General features: G+C 36.8%; 1 protein-coding gene across 6 annotated transcripts in view; it reads left to right on the top strand.

Moving 5' to 3' along the window:
• Positions 1-24,572, top strand: part of LMNTD1 (lamin tail domain containing 1) — a 541,299-nt gene that overhangs the window by 207,830 nt on the left and 308,897 nt on the right. The window contains exon 3 of one of the 6 annotated variants that reach the window (XM_043564838.1): positions 15,799-15,837. The exons of the other annotated variants lie outside the window; for them this stretch is intronic. The gene's annotated coding sequence lies outside the window, so the exon portion shown is untranslated. The remainder of the gene's footprint in view (positions 1-15,798; positions 15,838-24,572) is intronic. 6 annotated transcript variants of the gene reach the window in all.

The raw sequence follows: 24,572 nt of genomic DNA, 5'->3' as shown, positions 1-24,572 counted from the left end.
TCAGTAGAACATAATAAAGAGCCTAGAAATAGACCCACAAAAATATAGTCAATTGATTTTTGACAAAGAACTGGAAGCAATACAATAAAGCAAAGATAGTTTTTTTAATAAAGTACAATATACACTCATGATAAAAACTCTCAATAAACTAGGTTTAGAGGAAACATACCTCAACATAATAAAGGGCATATATGCAAAACACACAGCTAATATCTTACTCAGTGGTGAATAACTGAGAGTCTTTCCTTTAAGATCAGGAACAAGACAGGGATGTCCAATCTTACCACTTTCATTCAACACAGTACTGTAAGTCCTAGCCATAGCAATCAGACAAGAAAAATAAATAAAAGGTATCCAAATCAGTAAGGAAACACTAAAACTTTCACTATTTGCAGATGACATGATAGATACTATATATAGAAAATGTGAAAGACTCCACCACAAACACTACTTAAATGACAAATGTATTCAGTAAAGTCATAGAATACAAAATAAATATACAGAAATCTGTTGCATTTCTCTTCCCTAAATATAAAGTGGCAGAAAGAGAATTTAAGAAAATAATTCTATTCACAATTGCACCAAAAATAATAAAACATCTGGGTGTAAGCTTAACCAAGGATGCAAAGACTTGTGCTCTAAAAATAATTACAAAATTGATGACAGAAATTGATGATTACACAAATTGAAAGATATTCTATGCTCATGGATTGAAAGAAAAAATATTGTTAAAATGTCCATACTGTCCAAAGCAATCTACAGATTTAATGCAATCCCTATAAAAATACCAACCCATTTTTTACAGAACTAAAAAAAAAAATCATAACATTTGTACGGAAAGACTAACAACCCTAAACAGTGTCTTTCAAAGAGCAAAAGTTCTTAATTTTGATGAAGTCTCATTTATTAATTTTCTTTCTTTTATGAACTGTACTTTTGTTTTTTTGTGTATTGTGTGAGGAATGGACCAGAGTTTTAGTTTTTTATCAGTTATTCCGGAATCATTTGTTGAAAAGCCTTCCCTTTATCCACTGGATTTCCTTTACACATTTGTCAAAAATCAATTGACCACTTCAAATAACCCACAAAAAACTATTAGAGCTAATAAACGATATCAGGCTGTAATTGTAGATTTATCTATTTCTCCTTGCAGTTATACCCATTTTGTTTCACATATTTTGAAAGTCTGTGCCTGAATGTGCCTAAATGTTTAGGATTATGATATCCTGTTGATGAATTGATCCCTTTATCATTAAGAAATGCTTCTCTTTATTGGTGGGAATATTGTTTACTCTGATGTTAATTAGCCACTACAACTTTCTTTTGATTCACATTAGCAGACTATATTATTTTCCTTTACATTCAACTTATTTGTAGCTTTTATACCAAACCATATAGTTGGGTCTGTTTTATCTAATATAATAAGCTCTGCCTTTAATTGATGTGTTTATACCCTTTACATTCAATGTGACTTTTGAATCTATCATCTTGCTATTTATTTTCTATTTGTCTCATGTGTTCTTTATTGCATTGTCTGTCTAGTATTTCTGAGTTGAGTATTATTGTATGATTCCATTTCATCTGCTTTGTTAGCATATTAGCTATGACTGACTCTTTGCATTAGTTTAGTTGTTGCTTTAAGGTTTATGGTATACATCTTTATCAGTCTAACTTTTAGCATTAATATACTTCAAGCACATTGTAAGATCCTTACAAAACACACTTCTGTTTCTCTCCTGTCAGTCTTTGTGCTATTGTTATCATACATTTTACTTCTATATATATATTATAAACTCTAAAATGCATTATTAATATTTTTGCTTTAACCTCTTAATTAACTTTCAAAGAGATTAAATAATAAAAAAATATATTTGTATTTACAAAGGTAGTTACTACCATTTCTGGTTCTTTATTCTTTTTTGTAGGTTCAAGTTTTTATCAGGTTTTATTTTACTCTACTTAAAGGATTTACTTTAACATACTTGTAGTTATATTGTCAGGTTGTTATTATTTTCTTCTTTTATATGTTAAAAAAAAGCATTTATTTTATCTTTGTTCCTAAAAGATATTTTCATTGGGTGAAAAATTCTAGGTTGACAACTTTTTTTTTTTTCCTGTCAGTACTTTAAAGATGTTGCTCTGGTACTTCCTAGCTTACATGGTTTCAATGAGAAATCTGCTGTCATGTTCATTTTTGTTCCTCTGTATGTAACATATAATTTCCCCTCCTCCTATTTGGCTTTTGAGATTTTTCTCTTTAATTTGTCTTTAAGGAATTTTATTATGATTTTTTGGTATATTTTTATTTTTGTTAGAAGTTTTCTGAGGTACTTATATGTGTATATTTATAGTTTTTATCAAATTTGGAAACATTTTGACATTTTTTTTCCAAATATTTTCCCCCACTCCATTTGTGACTCTAATTACATATATATTTGGATACTTGAAATAATTTTCAATGTATTTCATTTTGGAGAGTCTCTATAGCTATGTCATTGAGTTCACTAGGCTTTACTTCTGAAATGTCTAATCCACTTTTAATCTCACCCAGTATGTTTTTTATTTTAACATTATAGATTTCATCTCTAAAAAATCAATTTTTGTCTTTTTAATATGTTCTATGTCTTTACTTAATATGTTTAATTTTTCTGCTATATTTTTGAACATATAAGGCATAACTAGAATTAATAATTTAATGCCTTTGTTGACTAATTCTATACCTGTGTCATTTCTGAATCAGTTTTGATTGATTATTTTATTTTTCTCCTCTTCATACCCTGTAATTTTTGGTTGCATGATAGACATTGTGTAATTTTCCTACTTAAGTGCTGGGTATTTTTGTGTTCCTGTAATTATTTATTGAGCTTTGTTCTGGGACAGTTATTTGGAAATAGATGATCCTTTTGGACCATTCTTTCAAATTAAGAATGGTTAAGAGGCACCAGAGCGATGTTTAATCCAAGGTTAATTTTCTCCACTGTTAAGGCAAAATATTTATGAGTATTCTAATTCATTCCCCATGGATCATAGAGTTTTCTATTTTGGCTATTGGGTTGGCATTATTCCTGCCCCTTTGAGAGTGTCAGACACTGTCCCTCTAATAATTTCTACTGGATCTTTATCCAGTATGGATAGTTTCTTTGTACACATGCTTAATCAGTATTCAACTGAATTCTTGACAGGGACTTTCTGCAGTTCTCAGAGTTCTCTCTGTACAGCTTTCTCCTTTCCTGTACAATGCCCTGGAAACTGTAACCACCTTGACTTCTCCAGATTCCTAGCTCTGTCTCCTTACTTCAGGGAGATTGCCAGACTCTGCCTGTATTTCCCTTCTCTGTGCTGTGGCCAAGAAATGTTCTTCAAAGGAGTAAGCTGCAGCAATTATTGGGATGACTTTGCTTATTTTCTTTTTCTTAAGGTCATTGTCTTTGTTGTGTCAGGTCCTGTTGTTTCATATATTTTGTCCATTTTCAAAGTTGTTTAAATAGGAGAACAAATATACATCCTTTTAGTCCTTCTTGGTCAGACATAGAAGTCAGAGTGAACTATTTTTAGAAATATTATGACAAGTAGATCGTCAGTGGAATGTGGAAACTAACACTTATTGAGAATTTATTATTTTGGGCTCTATGTTCAATTCATATTATATAAACCACAAGGTGAGATAAATACCATGAACTCAATTTATAGGTAAAAGATAGACTAGAATAATTTATACAAAAGCATACAGCTAATAAATAACAGAGCTAATTTAAGTCTAGTTTTGTTTTCTTCTTGAAGACATTCTCACACTAGACAGTCCATATAGACCTCTACTAATAAGTTTTCACCCTTAAAAGTGTATTTACCAGCCTACCACCAAACAATGTTCTATTGGAGCCTATAGGAGGAGACTTGGCTCACAGGAACATGTATAATATATGGTTTTCCTAATTAAGTCCAATATCTCACATTGGTTCCTCAGAATGGGTGAACAAAAGACCATAATGCATCTCAATGTGACCAAATAATAATAGGTCAAAACCCATTTCCTACTAATGCCAGTTTAGCAGCATCATCTACATATTCAAAGGCTTGTTTGCATCATTTCTACATAGTGCTTAAAGTTGAGATTCATGTATTGGTATGCTAGAGAATTTTTACTCTATAGTCAATGTGCACATTTTGTTTTGTTTTGTTTTTTAGAATTCAAAAAGTAGCATGGTAAATACTTTAGCTACAATTTAAGGGGAAAATATATATTATAACTTCCAAAATAATTCCTGGACCCAGTGTTTCTGGACTTTGATCAACTGGAATGTGTTCTATAAATGAATCTCCCTTATTATAATAACATTGTACTCTCACAGGGCAGACACAGAGTTTTGACCCTCTGAAGTGACCCATGAGAGAGGCTGAGCCACTGAGTAACCATGGGATATAGCAGTGTTATCTCTCTTGCACCTTAACCTTTCTTGTGGCATCTTTCTTCCCAGAAACCAATTCTTTATCATCATGTTGTGAGACATTATCAGTGTACCCTCAATCTCCCACACACCTTTCCACAAGTGAGGCATGCCTGGGAATCATATCTTCTCACCATTGGAACGGGAATCCTTATATTTAAATGTTGTTGTCATTTGCTTATCATGAAAAGATGAGAAACACTGAGATGGGCTGTTGATATCATGTGCCTATCAAATAAATTTCAGTAAATTCTTCATAGATAAACAATCCTTCTTGAATATTTAAATAAATGAACAAATATATATTGTATTCCACTCAAGTTATACACTAACTTTTATACACTCTCTTTATATAGCTAAATGTATCTATACTGGTACTTAAAAACATGCCAATTGAGGTGGAAAGTTTTTGGACATAGAACTTCGGTCAATGTCCGAATATGAAAACATTCAGCATTAGAGTAAAGAAGAGAATTGGGAATTCATCTGTTAGGGGCTAATTGTCACTCAAAAACATTCCAGATTTATTAATGTAACTGTTTACATAATTCAAGAACACATGTGCATTGCATTTGTAAAATCCATGGCATGAGTAGACCCTGTGAAAGGACAGTGGCAGCAACCAGAGGTGCAATGAGATCAAAATTTCATTCTTTAAAATTACAAACCCTTCAGACAGTTAGCATAAGGTCTTGCATAGAGAAAGTGCTAAATAAATGTTTGCTAGATTTGAATCAAATAAAGATTGATCATACACATGAATGCATTGTTTCTGGGAAAGTCATGTAGAACTTGACCACATGCCTATGGATTCTCCAGGTTGGCCGCTCCTCTGCTGGCTCCAACTATTACTATTATTACTATTACTGTCGTGTCCTGGGACATTGTACTTCTGGCCTCTAGAGTGAGGTTTTATAAAAATCAGCACATAAATTAAATGTCTGGTCAATAGCAGCCAATATGTATTGTCCAATACTTGAATTGTCCACATGATTAAATATATGACTTCAAACTTCTTTAGTACTCCTTCAGGACAGATTTAAAGAGTTCAAATTGAAGTCAAAACTTCAAATTTATTTTCAATTATATGTAATGTTATAAAAGCTCCCTTAGATGTGAGAAATGGAAAATAGTCTCTTACTATTTACCTTTTAGGAAAATGACCAGCAAGCAGAAAAGGAAATGTACTCACTAGGTGATATAAAAACCAATACTATGTGGTTACATGTATGGAGCAGACTTTTAAGCCAGTTACCAAGTCTAATTCAAGAACATGTGACAATGCACCTATATTCCTAGATAGTCCCAGAAGGGAAACCCTGGACATCCTACACCCAAGCAGGTAAGGACTGGAGGCATTGGGATTATGAAATTAAAATCATTAATTATGTTAGATGTTGTTCCATATCTACACAGTCACTTCTTCAATTCCTTCAGAGCTCTTTGTTCAAATGCCCCTTAGTAGAGACATCTTTATTCATCACAGTCTTATCTTTATCTAGTTCCTCACTCTGTTATGTTTATTCTCTTTCTTCTTACTCTGTTTTATTTTTCTTATTAGCACTTATACCACCTAACATAATATATATTTACACTGACTTGTTAATTTCATTAACAGGGAATTTGGTTCATCCACTTCTGTGTTTCTAGCACTTATAACAGAAGCACATAATATATGCTCTATCAATCATTCACTCAATCTGTATTAATAAACACAATTGAACATATGGATAATTATTATCTATATACTACCTGCTCTGAACTAGGCATTAGGTAGATAGTAAAGAACTGGCTGTCTTCATGGAGTTTACTGTTTTGTGGGATGATCAGTGAAGCTAGAAGCTGAGATGTCAGTTTTCTCAATAATTTGTCTCTTTATACTCTTTACTCCCCGCTTCAAAACCTAGCATTACTGCCAAGGAAGTAGTGCTCTTCACAGGTTAACAGACCCTCAGGCAGTCTAAATAACTTTTCCTTTTGAACTTCAAAGCTGTCTTTGATGTTCATTATAGTGTCTGGAGAAAGCTAGCACATGGTAAGCTTTGCCCTCACATCTGTTTGGCTGACCTCATTGTTCTGTGTTCTCTCAGGCCAAAGGACACAAAAAGGACAATGACTGTATCTAAGGGATGAAATATTTACTTGACCCTTTCCTCTCAGAGAACACTCCATCCTGGCTCACCTAAATGTCTTGGGTCTGAGGTTAAGCTATTTCCATGACATCGTCTGGAAAATTTCTAAGCAGTTTCTCAGAAGGCAGAGGTGTCTCTTCCTCAACACCACTATTCTTTCCCTAGAAAACACATAGTACATATTATTCCACCTGGAAACAGGAAAACATTAGGCTTACCAGAATGTAATCAGGCTGTTGGTTGTTAAAGTAGAAGTTCAGTGCTACTGGGGCAGCATGGCACAACTGAGAAGAAAAGCAACTGAGAGGCCAGAGGTCATGTATTTGAGTCTATAATTTACTACTTGCCAGCTCTGTGACCTTGCTGAATAAATGCTGAGAATAATAGCAATATTTATCTGCTATGAAAATGTTGAGGGTTAAATAGGAGAATATATGTAAAATGCATTAAGCACTTGTTATATATCTCATTCAAAACTTTTGCTGTCATTAACATTAGAATAACAGCTCAGATTTCTTTCTTTTTTAATTTTTTTTTGGCAGGGAGAGCACAAGTGAGGGAGGGGCATAGAGGGGAACAGAGGATCTGAAGCAGGCTCTGTGCTGTCAGCACAGAGCCCAGCATGGGGCTTGAATCCATGAACCGTGAGATCACGACCTGAGCTGAAGTCGGACACTCAACCAACTGAGCCACCCAGGCACCCCAATAGCTCAGACTTCTTAATATTAGATATTTAGGATAAAGCCTAGATATTAGATTCCAGACTAACTCAAGCAGCATCTTTATTTAGGTTTAAATTTCGGTATTAAAAATGAGAGATTTGTGTTGCATCTTCCACTGTTATCGTCAGTACATGTCTGTGGCTATTCCTTGCATATGAATACCAGCTTCACGTTTGTACATTGACATATACATCAATGAATTGATTAGTTGACCAATTGATAGAGGTTTATATTCTGACTTTCCCAATGAAGTAAAAAAATTCTCATGAGCTTTCTTGCATCTGCCATCTCCATACTTCTCCACAGTCCAGACCTCACAATATGTCCTTCCTGCTTCCTAGAGCTGTGGACACAGGGACCACAAATTCCTCCACATTTATACATATTAATAAAATTAAAAGAGAACCACTGATTGAAATCTCCTAAACTTTAAAGTTTATCATTTTCTGACTTGAAGTAATCAGTGTCACTTTCTTATTATTTACTGACTTGAGTGACCAATGTTCCAGAGAGAAAAATTTATACTTAGCCCTTAGGTATAATTAGAAGCCTGCCCCCTGTCCGAACTGCAGCTCTAACAATAAGCTAATAAGCCACTTTCATAGAAAGATTGAGCTTCTGGGTCTATTGCCTTTTGATGTGCCCTGGGGAGTGGTAGCTGTTTAGGAATTATTTCTCTGTTGGTTATAGTCCTCTGGGGCCTACTAGCATAGGTACCAGTGGCCGTCAGACCCAAGCAATGTAGCACAGGAGCCATAAAAATCAAGGCACCAGAGAAGGCTATAAACTTCCTTCTGGAAGACACAGGCAAAGTGGAGCAAGGCAGAGAGAGTGTGCAAAGATGCATCCACCGGCTTGGATGGCTGCCCCAAGCCTTGGAAGCCTGCCCTTCAGGCCAAAGTGCCTAGATGCAAATAGGCCTCTTTCTCAGGAAGACCAGGGTGTGTTTCAGCCTGCTATGTCTGCAGTGCCCTGGGAGTGATATTCTGCCAAGAAGTGAATCTCTGATTGCTATAGTCCTGTGGGACACAGGAATGCAAGCTTACCTTGGTCTCCAGGGCCAGCCAATCAGAGGGTGTTCCCTGGATGGCAGCTGCAAAACTGGGTCTCCAGATGTAGGTAGAAGCTCCCCTTCGAGAGGTACTGACACTCTTGTGTGCAGCAGCAGGAGAATGCAAAAATGGTGAGTACTGTTTGGAAAGAGGCAGAGGGGAAGTACAACAATGGTTCCCACTGAAAACAGAAAAGAAAAAGAAGAAAAGAAAAGGAAAAGAAAAGAAAAGAAGAGAAAAATAATGGAAAAAAGGAAAAAAAAAAAAGAAGGGGAAAAGAAGATAGTACCTACTGGTTTTAGCAAGGCAGAGCATGAGCAGGAAGACGTCACCTACCAGCCTCTGTCCCTGAAGAGTATCTCAGCAGGCTGTTGCACCTCAGACCAGTGCTTCAAAATTAGGAAATGAGACTCTTTCACACAAAGTCTAGGTGAACTCTTTTCAAAGGCTGTTTCTGCACTGGGCCCTGGGGCAGGTAAGTCTGTGGGTGAGCCCTTTAAAAGCTGTTCCATAGCTCACCACAGCCACGTGGGTCTCATGGGCACAAGCCCCAATGGTCTTCAAGCCAGTTGTTTTGGGGATTTGTCTCTCAGGTGGAGCCTCAAAAGTTGGCGTGCCTCATGTGGGGTATGAAGCCTTCACTCCTCAGGTAGAAGCTCCTGGTTTTGAGTCTGTTCCCAAATGTGGGTTGCCACACCAGTGTTGGGGCTTATGGCAAGAATGTGTCTCAGCCTTTCCTTTCTGCTTCGAATGTGAAGGGGTCTCTCTCCCTTAGTTTTTTTAGGGTTTATTTTCAGAGGAAATTGTTCCATATATAGCTACAAATCTGGTGTGTGCATATGTGCATAGAAAGAGGTGAGTTTACGATCATCTCACATCACCATTTTGAACTGGACCCCCTATTTATTTTTTTACATCAATTATTTTGTGTTAAAAGTAAATCATCAAAAAGTAAATTGTAGCAATTGTAAATGGGATCAATTCCTTGATTTCTTTTTCTGTTGCTTCATTTTTGGTGTCTAGGAATGTGACTTTGCTGAATTCACGGATCCGTTCTAGCAGTTTTTTGGTGGAATCTTTTGGGTTTTCCATATAAAGTATCATGTCATCTGTGAAGAGTGGAGGTTTGACCTCCTCCTGGCTGATTTGGATGCCTTTTATTCCTTTGTGTTGTCTGACTGCTGAGGCTAAGACTTCCCATATTATGTTGAATAACAGTGGGGAGAGTGGACATCCCTGTCTTGTTCCTGACTTTAGCGGGAAAGCTCTCAGGTTTTCTCCATTCAGGATGTTAATGGTGGGTCTTTCATATATGGCTTTTATGATCTTGAGGTATGATCCTTCCATCCCTACTTTTTTGAGAGTTTTTATCAAGAAAGGATGCTGTATTTTGTCAAATGCTTTCTCTGCATCTATTGAGAGGATCATGTGGTTCTTGACCTTTCTTTTATTGATGTGATGTATCACATTTATTATTTTGCAGGTATTGAACCAGCCCTGCCTCCCAAGTATAAATCTCCCATGGTCGTGGTGAATAATTCTTTTAATGTATTATTGAATCCAGTTGGGTCATATCTTGTTGAAGATTTTTGCCTCTGTGTTCATTAGGGAAATTAGTCTGTAGTTCTCCTTTTTAGTGGGATCTTTGTCTGGTTTTGGAATCAAGGTAATGCTGGCTTCATAGAAAGAGTTTGGAAGTTTTCCTTCCATTTCTATTTTTTGGAACAGCTTCAAAAGAATAAGTGTTAACTCTTCCTTAAATGTTAGGTAAAATTCCCCTGGAAAGCTATCCATCCAGCCCTGGACTCTTGTTTTGGGGGAGATTTTTGATTATTAATTCGATTTCTTTACTGGTTATTGGTCTGTCCAAATTTTCTATCTCTTCTTGTTTCAGTTTTGGCAGTTTATATGTTTCTAGGAATTTGTCCATTTCTTCCAGATTGCCCATTTATTGGCATATAATTGCTCATAATATTCTCTTATTATTCTTTATATTTCTGCAGTGTTGGTTGTAATCTTTCCTCTTTCATTCTTGATTTTATTTATGAGTCCTTTCCTTTTTCTTTTTGAACATACTGGCAAGGGGTTTATCAATTTTGTCAATTCTTTCAAAGAACCAGCTCCTGCTTTCATTGATTTGTTCTACTGCGTTTTTGTTTGTTTGTTTATTTGTTTGGGTTTTTTTTATTTGTTTGTTTCAATAGCATTGATTTCTGTTCTAATCTTTGTTATTTTCTGTCTTCTGCTGGTCTTGGGTTTTGTTTGCCGTTCTTTTTCCAGCTCTTTAAGGTGTAAAGTTAGGTTGTGTATATGAGACTTTCTTCCTTCTTTAAGAAGGCCTAGATTGCTATATACTTCCCTCTTATGACTCCCTTTGCTGCATCCCAGAGGTTTTAGGCTGTGGTGTTATCATTTTCAATGATTTCCATGTACTTTTTAAATTCCTCTTTAACTTCTTGGTTAGCCCATTCGTTCTTTAGTAGGATGTTCTTTAGTCTCCAAGTATCTGTTATCTTTCCAAATTTTTTCTTGTGATTGATTTCGAGTTTCATAGTGTTGTGGTCTGAAATTATGCACAGTATGATCTCGATCTTTTGGTACTTGCTGAGGGCTGATTTGTGTCCCAGTATGTGATCTACTCTGGAGAATGTTCTATGTGCACTCGAGAAGAATGTGTATTCTGTTGGTTTTAGGATAAAATATGGTCCTGTACATATCTGTTAAGTCTATCTGGTCCAGTGAGCCATTCAAAGCCATTGTTTACTTGTTGATTTTCTGTTTAGATGATCTTTCCTTTGCTGTAAGTAGGGTGTTGAAGCCCCTTAATATTGTGGCATTATTATCAACGAGTTTCTTTATATTTGTGATTAATTGATTTATATATTTGAGTTATTTTACATTTGGAGCATAATTGTTTACAATTATTAGATCTTTTTGGTGGGTAGACCCCTTAACTATGATATACTGCCTTTTTTATCTCTTGTTACAGTCTTTATTATCAAATCTAGATTATCTGGTATAGGTATGGCTACTCCAGCTTTCTTTTGGCAACTGTTAGCATGATAGATCGTTCTCCATCCCCTTACTTTCTATCTGAATGTGTCTTTAGATCTAAAATGGGTCTGTTGTAAATAGCATATAGATGTGTCTTTTTTTTTTCTTATCCATTCTTTTACCCTATGTCTTTTGATTGGGGCATTTAGTCCATTGACGTTTAGAGTTAGTACTGAAAGATATGAATTCATTGCCATTATGTTGGTGGTGTTCTCTGGTCCTTTCTAGTTTTTGTTGCTTTTGGTCTTTTTTTTTTTCTTTTCGTCTTTTCTCCCCTCAGAGAGTCCCTCTTAAAATTCCTTGCAGGGCTGGTTTAGTGGTCACAAATTCCTTTAGCTTTTGTTTGTCTGGGAAACTTTTTATCTCTTCTTCTATTTTGAATGACAGCCTTGCTGGATAAAGAATTCTTGGCTGCATATTTTTCCATTTAGCATATTGAATATATCTTGCCACTCTTTTTTGGCCTGCCAAGTTTTTGTGGATATGTCTGCTGTGAACCTGATTTGTCTTCCCTTGTAGGTTAAGGCCTTATGTTCCCTTGCTGCTTTCATGATTCTTTCCTTGCCTGAGTATTTTGTGAATTTGACTATGATGTGCCTTGTTGATGGTTGGTTTCTTTTGAATCTAATGGGAGTTCTCTGTGCTTCCTGGATTTTGATGTCTGTGTCTTTCCCCAGGTTAGGAAAATTTTCCACTATGATTTGCTCACAAAAACCTTCTACCCCTTTTTCTCTCTCTTCATCTTCTGGGACCCCTATGATTCTGATTCTGATGTTATTACTTTTTTATAAGTCACTAAGTTCTCTAATTCTTATATCGTGCTCTTTTGCCTTAGTCTCCTTTTTTTTTTCTTCTGCTTCATTATTCTCCATAAGTTTGTCCTCTATATCACTGATTTGCTGCTTTGCTTCACCCATCCTCGCCACCATGGCATTCTTTCGAGATTGCAGCTCAGTTATAGCATTTTAAATTTCTTCCTGACTAGCTTTTACTTCTTTTATCTCAGAAGAAGGGATTCTAACCTATTTTCAACCCCAGATAGTATTCTTATTATCATGATTCTAAATTCTGGTTCAGACATATTGCTTGTATCTGTGTTGATTAATTCCCTGGCTTTCATTTCTTCCTGTTCATTCTTTTGGGGTGAATTACTTTGTTTTGTCATTTTGAAGGAAGAAAAGGAATTAAGTAAATAAATACATAATTAAAAACATTAAAAAAATCAAATAAAAGATGCTAGATCCTAGGTGTGTTTTGGTCTGGTTGTTGATCTCTATTCTTGATAGAATAGAGAAAAAAGGGAAAGAAAAGAAAAGAAAAGGAAAGGAAAGAAAAGAAAAGAAAAGAAAAGAAAGAAAAACAAAGGAAATCGTTTAAAAATTTGAAAAAAATGAATACAATAAAATAGAATAAAATGAAATGATGAACGTAGAATAAAATTTTTAAAAATTACAAAAAATTGAAAAATATAGTAGAAAAAATTAAAGAAAAATCTTTTTTATAAAAACAAAAAATAAAAATAATTTTCCCTGTTCTGTATTCAAGAATAAGAAAAGAAAAAGGGAAAAAAAATAAATAGATGCACCAGCGAACAGAATGAAATAAGATTGAAATTACATCCACTTTCCCCTAGAAGTCAAACTATGAAGCACTTTATAATCCATAAACTAAGCTGGCGGAGAGAATTGTGTTCCTCAAGAGCAGCGTTGGTCCAGTTGTGCGGGGCTTAGTGTAATGGCCCCATTCTCCACTAGATGGCGCTGCTTAATTTACTCGGGGGATTGTTGTGGTGTTTGTAGGCGTGTATGTGCATGCGCCGGAGGGGCGAAAATGGCATCACCCAGCTACCCGGCTCTAGTTTCAGAACTCTGTGCTCTTCCTGACCGCAATCAAGCACCCTTCCTTTGTCTCTGGCTTCCGTCCACTCCCACTTCTACAGTCTGTGACCAAGTCTTCAGACTACCAGGTGGCAACTCCCTCTCGAATTTTACCTCAAATGGAGCTGTTTTCCAACCCCTCACTTCTGAGGGGCTGCACTTTGACCTGCTCAAACCCTCTGGGCGAGGGTCTCCCTGAGCAATGGCGGGAGTGCCGCCCACCCCGGGAACATTCGCTCCACCGTCCTGCTGTCGCTGTCCAGAGACTGCGGCAGGTGCCCACCCACCCCAGAAAAAGTTCGCGTGATGGCGTAGCAGCAGCGTTTCAGGGATTATGGTAAATCTCGTGATTTTTCTTTTGGATATGCATGCAGGAGTAGAATTACTGGTTTATAATGTATATACCTTTACCTTTACTAAAAATGTCAAATTGCATTTAAAAGTGGTTATACCAATTTAGACTCTCGGAAATAGTATACAAGGAACCTAATACAAACCTTAATACTCAGTGGGAACTCCAAAAATATTTATTGTGCTGAATTGAGGACTAATATGTTTAAGTGTTAATAATCTAAGTTACTTACCATAATATGGATTACTTTATTAGATCTTTTTTTATATATTTTTATTTTATGTTCCATATATATATATATGTATATGTATATATATATATAAAGAGAGAGCGTGTGCGAGCAAGATGGGGACAAGGGCAGAGGGCGAGAGAGAGTATCTCAAGAAGCATGCTCCATGCTCAGTGGGGAGCCCAACACAGGGTTTGATCCCAGGACCCTGGGATCATTACCTGAGCTGAAACCAAGAGTTGGATGCTCAACCAACTGAGCCACCTTGGTGCCCCTAACAGATCTTTTATTGAGATAGATTTGATAGGGATGGGGGAAAAAAAATAACAAGGGTCTTTGGTACCTTACAGAATGGGAAGATTAGGGTTACTGAGTTGGTATAGAAGGACAAAAAGCCAGAGAATAGAAATAAGCCTCTTGTTTGATGATTTTTCATAGGGCCAGCTTTATTTCCTACCTTTCTTCATGACACATCTAATCTAACTCAGCTTTTGGTCCAAACGTACAGTTTTAAAAATTTTATACGTAATTGCTTCCTACAAATATTTTTGTGCATCTGTTTTAATTAGAGAGATAGAGAGAGAGAAGAGCTAATTATCTTCCTCTTAATAACAGCACTTCATATGCTTGGGAACCATGTGTGAACAAACGCTCCCTTTTCTAAGCTAAGCAAGAGCAGTTGCTTTTCCCATCTGATGTATTTTTCAATAATTGAACATGTTTATCATTTTCCTTTGGGATTGCTTCCAAACCCCCCTCTTCTTTACAGTGTGAGGCTCCAGACTGTCTCCATTATTCTAATGTGAGCCTTGCTCCACTCCAAATATAGGACTTAGAAGGAAAACCCAATTTTGCTTTTATATTCATTTCATTACAATGTGAACACAATGTAAGGTTTGTGATTTATCTTTAGATAATTTTAATAAGCATCTGTAGGTGTGATTTTGCCATGCTGGGACAATAAATAACAAATTAAATTGGTAAAAGCCTTCCTTTCTAAGATACAAAAATAAAACAATGTGATTTAAAAGACCCATAAAAAATACTAAGAAATTTTAAATGGTATATGAAATAGAAGAATACAGAGTAGCAAACCTCAAGATTAAGAAATTACTAAGTATAACATCTAATTAGATTTTTCTTTTTTTCCTGTACAAACAAGTTCCCCACTTTACATAAGGATAGTTAATATTAATAGGAATGAATGAGATTTGGAATACTGTTTCAAGCCATTGGAAAATAAGAAAACTAGAGTAATATTTATTAAATGCATTTATCATAGTCTTTTCTGTTTCTTTCCTAAGTTATTTCACAAAGGAAACATTTCAAAAATGTGTAAGACTTAAACTGAAATAATTGTAATTATAAATTATAGTAACAGTTTCCTGAATAGGAAAAACATTAACGTATTTTTTCTAGCTTTGTTGAAATATAATTGACATATAACATTGTATAAATAATGTTAACATATTTTAGATTGGTATTTCTTCCTTTTGGAGGTATTAACAGCTTAGGAAGCAAAATAAAAATGCTTTGTCTATAGTTTAAAGAAATATTTATGTTATCACAAGAAAGACAGAAGTCTTTTATCCAAAGTTTCCCAACGTTTGGATCTCACTTAAATTAAGATGTAAAATCCAAGAAAGAGAAGTTGTGTTATAATTAATGCCTATGTTAGATGAATTCATTCTAGTTTTTGAAGATCAAGGTGCAGAGAGATTCCTTGTCCACAGCGAGGATGTTACACATGCACAAAGAATATCAGGCCTATGCCCTTCCCTAAATTGAAGCCTAGGGTAGAGATTCTAGACAGTTAATTTTGGATTAATGAAATCTATTTGTGGAAATAATGATCAACATAATGACCATAATAAGGGCTAAGAAAATAATCCCTCTTTCTTTTCTTTTTTTTTTTTTTTATCTTTTGAAAACCAGCAGCATAAGTGACCTGTGGACCTCCACTACTTAGAGGAGGTATGTTTAATCCTGATGTTCATTTATAAAGCATTTAGCTTAAAAGGCAAAGAATTATTCCTACGTAATTGTTTCTTAGAGCAGATTTATTATGACTAGAACATTTGTGTTTATGTGTGTGTGTTTGGGAGTGTTGTTTTCCTGGGCACATACAGAAGACAGATTGTTGACAGTAAATGTTTAGTCAAGGGTGAGAATACTTTTGTTTTAGTTACAGATCCTTTCTACCAGCCAGATGATATTTTCTCCTTTAATCAGTGCCACAGAAGCTTTTGTGCATTATAGGAATGCTGCTAAATATGATGAAACAGCCACATCTTTTAATTTAGTCCCAGTAGGAGAATAAGCTATTCTTCTTTTACTAGGCGACAGACGGAGACTTTTTATGTTACCTAAGGCTCAGCTGTGCGAAGCCTTTGAGAGATGGTGCTATCATGTTGGACTTCTTGAATCATTTACCAGAAGCAAATGGCTGTCTCTATTTTCTCCAAAGCATTCCTTTTGAATTGGAAGGCTTTTTGGAAATGAACCTATACAGGCAACATGTACACTTTTAGGACATTGTTCCACCGTCTAATTCTTAATAGGTGTGATAAGACAAAAGTAATTAACATATGAGGAAGGTTGTGGTTTGGCCTGCTCAATTCCCTATCTTTCCCTGAATATAGAGGAAGTTTCCACCAATTCCAGGCAATTCTTTAGGCTTTTATGATGCAAAATTGATGGAATGAGGATTAGACAGAAAGGCGCAAACCAAAGCAGATGGATTTTTTACAGAAAACAAGAGCCCAGAAGAGAACTAACTAGTGTCCAGAGGTCTGTAGCAAGGCACATCTTTTGCTAGGGGGCTCTGTGAAGAAATTACATAAAGAAAGAAATTATATAAAGAAAGAAATCTGGATGACAGAATGATGTGGAAGCATAAGCAATTTCTAGGGAAGGAAAGAAAGTGGCTTCCAGGGCCTTGGGGCATAATAAAATAGGAAAAGAAAGGATTTTAATAAGTTTTGTTGTTTATGTAATGTTTCCTCTTTAAAGATGTTGAAATATGCATATAAACATTGGATGTCCTGTCTGGATTACATATCTCTGAATTTAACAGCCCTCTGGGACTGAGCCAAGTGACCAAGGCTTCCTTAGGATTATATCAGTATGATTGTTACAAGCTTTTGTAATGGGTTTTTTGTTTTGGTGCTTACTGTCTCAGACACACTTTGATACATTGGAAAATTTCCAGTGATGAGACATGTCTGTGGGTAAATGAATATCTTTGAGCTGATAAGACTTATCTATCTACAAGCCCACTTTAGACATCCATGAAGTATTCTTTGTGTCACCTAAGCAGTGTATCTGCTGACAATGCTGTATCATACAATAAGATTTGTGATATGTTAGAGATAAGAGATGGTGAATGAGGATGATGGAGTACAACATCTTAACAGCCTGAAGGTGAACTGGAAAAAAATCAAAATCAAATTTCAAGAGATGTATTTGCCAGTAAGAGTCTAAAGAAAACTTGTCAGGGCAGGTAGAAGTAAGTAAATCTGCAAGGGAGTTATCAAGTCACTTAAGTCTTCATTTTGTGCAAAATATTCCAGTTGAGTGGAACTGTAACTGACCTGCTGAATGTTCTCTTGAATCTCTGAAGTTTTTCTGGGACTTTGACTTTACTAATAAAAGATTTTCAAAGGAAAATCTAAGCATCCCTCAAGAATGATTTCCGTTTCTAAACATACATGTCAGATTCTATATGATATAATCAATTATATTTAAAATCTTCTGTTCTGCCCACTTCCAGTAGGATTTGCAGGGTGCTACCAGTAAGCCTGACTCTACCCAAAAGAAACACAATGGGCCCAGTCACATTTGCTCACCTCCTTGCTATTTTGCTCATTTTATATAATCTACTTACACCTATTTTTGTGTACAAATAGACTGGGCTGTCAGTCACAAAAAGATGCCTTACATGGAGAACCATGATTTCTATTTCAGATGAGGTCTACATCATCCTCTTGCTGTGACAAAGAGTTTAGAAAAAGAATGATGGAGATACTTTTTCTTGAACGTTCTGAGAGCACATTTACACTGCTCCTTTGTAGATACTTTAGTGCTTTAAGTAACCCTATGAGGTATGTGTTTGTGTGTTTTTGTGTGTGTGTGTGTGTGTGTGTGTGTGTGTGTGTGTGTTCAGGTAAGTAATTCAAGTTTCTCTAATAAACAAACCCCCAACCTCACTAGTTTCACACAGTAAGTGCTTACTCTGGTTTATACAAAGTCCAAAGTGAATAGTCCTATCTAGCAGGAGGTCTTCCATGAGGTCATTCAGAGACTCAAACACCTTCTAGTCTGTGGCTCTGCAGTCCTCTGGCTGCCCAGAATCCTCTTCTAAATTCTCTGTATTCACTCAGCAGTCAGGAAAGAGAGAGCATAGAGTGTAACTTGGAAGGCTTATATGCACCAGAGCTGAAGGTGGCATCCATCACTCCTCCCCTTTCCTAATAGCCAGCATCATCTGGCTACATTAGACTATAAGAGAAGCTGGAAAATACAGTCTAGCTCTTTGGCCAGAAGGAGAGGGACTTATTGAAACACTAGGCAGTCTCTGGCATAGTGTTATTGTTCCCACTTTACTGATGGGGAAACAGACATAATGGGGTTAAGTAATATACCAAACTCACCTAGCTAACAAGTGGTGAGCTAGAATCTGAACCCAGGAATCTGACTCCAGAACAGTCTTTTAAACTATGGTACATACAGGGCTCCCTCCCAGATAATTAATGCAAAGTACTTCCCATTATTTCAAATGAGTAAAATGAGGTAGAGGAATGTAACATGCCTCCTCCTAGTTCATAAATTACAATACATACAGGATTGTTTGCTTACTCTGTGGAATCACAGTCCCATGTAGGATGAGTGCATGACCTTCTGATTTCAGTGACTTTCTTTCTGAGTATCTTTGGGGAAGGGGGGCATGCATGTGTTCCAAACTCAATGAGTATTTTGGAGGTGAGCCAACTCATACTCTATCACTTGAGACCCTTGTTTAAAACAGCAAGCCACTCAGGAAGCCAATGATTAGAATTAGGAATCTTGGGGTCAAACAGACAGGCAGTATGGGGTTAAGAGGCAGCATCTGGAATCAGAGCTCCCAAATCAATAAAACCCAATGCTGTCTCTATGATGTCCTGGCTGTGTGACTTAAGTTACTTAATCTCTCTGTGCTATAGCTCATTCATTTGTAAAATGTTGAAAATGATCATATCTACCTCATAGGTTGTTATGAGGATTAAATCAGTACATGTTAAGTGCTTAGTATCTGACATAAGCAATCAGAAGAAGTTTGTTATTACTGTTGTTATTGTTATTTACTTGCACCCAATCAAGCTAAAGATATGACACACAGTTTTGCTGACATAAAAAATCCTGCATCTCAGTAAATGTCAACTTCATCTGTTAACTCATGCTATTGGACCCTAGCCTCCTTCCTCCTCAGACTTTAATCCATTGGTAAGTTCTGTGTGCTCTACCTCAAAAGTATTTATTATACTAATTCTGTCCATCTTCCCTGCCCCACCCTTGTTCAGACCCCTATCATCTCTCGCCTAGACCATTGCAAAACCCTTCTAAAATGTTCCCTACTTCTTGGGCCCCTACAATCCAGTCTTCACACAGAAGTCAGAGAGATCTTTAGGAAATATAAATGAGACCATGTAATTCCCCCAATTAAACCCACTGATTCCCACCTCATTTAAATAAAATCTCAAGTCCTTCCCTTGGTCTTTGTCTTAGAAAGTCCTAAATTGTCCAAGATAGTCTTAGCTTATACTGTTCTAAGATTATTATTAATAACACCTCCTTTCATTCTCCAAAGTGTCCTGACCTAGTTGATAAATTATATAATTACCATGCTTATGGGATCTGGAGCATCCTTCCCCTAAGTAAATATTATAAATACTACATGGTAATAAACCTTTTCTGGAGGTGGGAGTCTCACCTCCTAAATTAATCAAAGCCCATAAGCCTTAAATATAATGCTTGAGGCAGTTTGAGTGTAATACTGAAGTTCGAATTTAGTTTGACTGGTTTTAGCCATATTTCAAAAGAAGCAGTGAGTTACTCATATGTGAGCAATTCTGCCCCTGAGCCCTGCCTTCTTCATGGAGGGATTCAGCCAGCTCTCCAGCACAGCCTGAGTCAACAGGCTACTGTCCAGGCTGCACTGTGGCTATTACATGTAGGCTCATTGGTGGACTGTGGACCCTCACTCAGTCTAGTCTCTTGGAGAATTTTCAGCCCTCCCTTATAGCAATACCTTCTCCCTCTCTGCTTGTACCCCACTTGGAGTGGTGAGAAGCTTTACCCATTGAATCCCTTTTTTGCCTGGGGAATATCTCTTTTCTCATCCCCTGAGGGTTGGGAAAACAGAAAGTGGTATTTAACCTCCCTTGTCTAATACCTACCTGTGCCTAGTGAGGCTGTGTGCTCTGTGTAAGGTCCATCCACTGAGAGAAACAAGAACCTATTTCTAGTCCTTATCAGACTTTTGTGATTTGGCCTATGTCTAACTCTTTGACTTCATCACCTTTTATTCTTCCCCTCTGTTAGCTGTACTGCCTGCCTGTTCTTTTTGGAATATTTTAAGCCTATCCTGCCTTAAGGCCTTTGCACCACAGTTCCTTTTACCTGGAATGCTGTTTCCTGATCTGGTTGGCTCAGCTAAATGCCACATCTCTGGGAGGCCTTCCTTAATGACACAAAGTAAAGTAACTTTCGCAATCACTTTCTCTTTCGTAATCCTGTTCTATTTCCTTTACAATACTTATCATTATCTAATGTTACTTTGCTGGTTTAATTGGTAATTTTCTTTCTTTCAAAAATAATTATAATAAATAATAATAATAATAATAATAATAATAATAATAATAGTTACTAGACTTGTCATGAGCCTAACATTTTTCTAAATGCTTTACATTGATTAATTTTTACAAAATCTTTACAGTTATCTTATGAAATAGGTATTATTATTATGGACAAAGAAACTGAGTTTAGAGAAATGATGAAATTTACCTAGTGTCACAGAGAAGAAGCCAGGATTCAAGCTTAGATAGTGTGGGTGCAGTGTCTAATCTGAACTACTAGGTAAGGCCACCTCCCACGAAAGTCCTCCCCGGAGGACAGAACTTGCCTGTCCTGTGTGTTGCTGTATCTACCCCCACCCTTCTACGCTACTGATACTGTGATTTATAAGTAAACTTTGGTCTTTGTCCTTCTGGCACAGAGCTCCTGAAACCATTGGAATTTCCTAAGTGATGAGAGCAATAAGGCGTCTTTTGTTATGTCAGTGTGTGGCTTTAGAAAGCTATTAAGGATGGTTGCCTGAGAAACCAATCATGTGATTAAAGGGTTGGAACTTTCAGTCCCACCTTCTTCACTTCTGGGGGAGAAAGGGACTGTAGATTGAGTTTAATCATTAGTGGCCAGTGATTTAGTCAATCATGACTATAGAATGAAGCCTTCACAAAAACCCGAGAGTATAGGGTTCAGAGAGCTTCTGGATTGGTAAATGTGTGGTAATAGGGGGAGAGTAGCACACTCAGAGAGGGCATGCAAGCTCTGTACCCTTTCCAACAACCTTGCCCTATACATCAGTTCCATCTGACTATTCATGAGTTATATACTTTTATAATAAACCAGTAGGTAATCTAGTAGATAAAATGTTTCCCTAAGTCCTGTGAGCCACTCTAGCACATTATTTGAACTCAAAGAGGGGGTCTTTGGGATCTCTATTCTTTTTAACATTTATTTATTTTTGAGAGACAGAGACAGAGTGTGAGCTGGGAAAGGGCAGAGAGAGAGGGAGACACAGAATCCGAAACAGGCTCCAGGCTCTGAGCTGTCGGCATAGAGCCTGACATGGGGCTCAAACCCATGAGATCATGACCTGAGCCAAAGTCAGACACTTAACTGACTGACCCACCCAGGTGCCCCAGGGGACTTCTATTCTATAGTTGGTTGGTTAGAAGTCTAGATGAGAATCTGAGTTTTAAATTGACATCTGAAGTGGGGGCAGGTGGAGGGCAGTCTTATAGGACTGAACACTAACCACTAACCAGGGGAGTCTGATACTATCTCCAGTTGATAGTGTCAGAATTGAGTTGAATTGTAGACACCTAGCTGATGTCCAAGAATTGCTTGTTGGTGGGGGAAACCTCCCACAAACACACACCAGAATTGGTGATCAGAACACCTTTAAACTCATACAGGACTTGGCTCAGTTAATGCTTGAACTTTGAGTGAATAAATGTTGTTATAAAACCATGACTCTGTTTTATTTTTTATAAACAGAGAAGAAAATCACTCACCTACCTAAGAGAAAGGCTGGGCCTAATCTCATTTCAAGATGAACTGGAGGAAGGGGCTCAGCCAGAACTGCCCTAGAAACTGGATGGAAAATGCTGTTACCCCATGGCAGATCCTACATAGAATCTTGAGAAATTTTTAAGGGTGGCTTTCCATGGGGTTTCTGAGTTAGTCATAAAATAGGCAACCTGGCACCAGATTAGTAATTATAAAGGGAGCATAATGTAGACAGAAGCAATGCATAGAGTGAACTAACAAATACATAAAGTGAACCTTCCCCATGAACAGGGGCGGGGAGAGAAAATTAAGCTGTCTTAGATTGAATTTATACTACCTGTGGCCCAGTACTAGACAACCTCCTTCCCCCATAGTCTACATCTCTGCTACCCCTCCTTTGGGCTTCTGCAGTACAAACCTGGATCTTTTAACTCATCATGTTCTATAGAATTTCACTATTCATTTGTTCCCCTTTCCCTATAAATGGCAAAGTCCGTTAACAGTGTCATGTCTCATTCATCCTTTATATGCTATAGCATGGTTCGTAACTTACACTTTAATGTTATCAGAGTCAGTCTGGCCTGCCTTAGTTTAATTTTCTGTGAGTGAAAGAGAGAGTCACACAAATGATTTGCAAGTTGTCTTCTAGCCCCATATGCTGTGTTGGGCAGGTGAGGACCGTGCATCGCTCTTGTTTTGGATTCAGTCCTTGTTACAAAAAGATGAGTCTGTATGCTCTAGAGTCTGGTTGTGTTCCAGTGAGTTTTTAACTAGATGAATATGCCCTTCAATGCTGTGTTCCTATTTGCTCCCCTATCTCTTCTGTGCACTGCTGGTTATTTATGTATTTAATATGCAAATAAAGATGCATCAGCTCATACATCAGAGGCCTGCTCTCTGTATCCAAGGGGCCTATTAGAAGCAGATCTGTGCATCTTGACTAGAGTGAGTCCCTTTGAGGCCATTCATCTAGACTGGCTGTGTTTGTAAACTGGGGCTTCTCTTTTTCCTCTCCCTTTACTTTCTTTGTATTACTGATGTTTGTACAACTATTGTTCAGTTCTCTTTTTCTGGATATCATTTTTCTCAGCATCTGTTATACAGCCAATCATACACACATGCACAATGAAACATAACAACATTTATCTTACTCTCCAGGGAATTTAGACCTATTTATATAGTTGCTGAATGTGAAGACTCTGATTTATATAATTTGTATTATTCTAAAAATTAACTGTGAATGTATTGGGAGCCTTAGCCAAGTTCTATAACTTTCTTAATCATTTGCTTTTTTACCACTAAAAACAAATAAGAGAAACTGAACCACTGTGTTTTTGTAATATTAATCCTAACATTTATTAACTAAGTAAAAGGTGTTTAGCTCTACAAGGATTTTATGCTGGTCAAACCTTTGTTCCTTTTCCTATGTAATTCATTCATTCAACAAATAGATATTGGATGTTCTATGTAGCAGGGAGGGAAACTCAAAAGCCTCATTTTTGTCTGTGTTTTTTTTTTTAAATATAATTCATTGTTAAACTGGCTAACATACAACACCCAGTGTTCATCCCAACGAGTGCCCTCCTCAATGCCCATCACCCATTTCCCCCTCTCTCCCACCCCCCATCAACCCTCAGTTCGTTCTCTGTATTTAAGGGTCTCTTATGGTTTGCCTGCCTCCCTCTCTGTTTGTAACTATTTTTTTTCTCCTTCCCTTCCCTCATGGTCTTCTGTTAAGTTTCTCAAGATCCACATATGAGTGAAAACATATGATCTCTGTCTTTCTCTGACTGACTTATTTCACTTAGTATAATACCCTCCAGTTGCATCCACATTGCTGCAAGCGGCATGATTTCATTCTTTCTCTTTGCCAAGTAGTATTCCATTGTATATATAAACCACATTGTCTTCAGTCATCAGTTGATGGACACTTAGGCTCCTTCCATAATTTGGCTATTGTTGAAAGCGCTGCTACAAACTTCATTTTTTTAATATTGAGTCCATTTGCAAATATGTCTTTTTGACATTTGTAGCTGTCTTAAGTGTATTTGAATACATTCTGTGCCTTCTGGGACTATCTTTAGTTTTCTATTTCTTTATTTTATTTTATTTTTTTAAATTTATTTTTGAGAGAAAGAGAGGCAGAGAGAGAGGTGAGAAAGAAAATCCCAAGCAAGTTCTGTGCTGTCAGTGTGGAGCCCGACATGGGGCTCGAACTCTCGAACTATGAGATCATGACCTGAGTCAAAACCAAGAGTCAGATGCTTAACCGAGTGAGCCACACAGGTGCCCCTATTTCTTTCTTTTAATGTGAGACCCAAACAATATTTTTCTATGTCCAGCACAGAGCGTATAGAGAAGCAGCTTAATGATTTTTT

This window comes from Prionailurus bengalensis, chromosome B4 (genome assembly GCF_016509475.1).
Source record: "Prionailurus bengalensis isolate Pbe53 chromosome B4, Fcat_Pben_1.1_paternal_pri, whole genome shotgun sequence".
Lineage (NCBI taxonomy): Eukaryota > Metazoa > Chordata > Mammalia > Carnivora > Felidae > Prionailurus > Prionailurus bengalensis.
The sequence above is the reverse complement of the archived record's forward strand: the minus strand, read 5'-3'. Positions and strand labels throughout refer to the sequence as shown.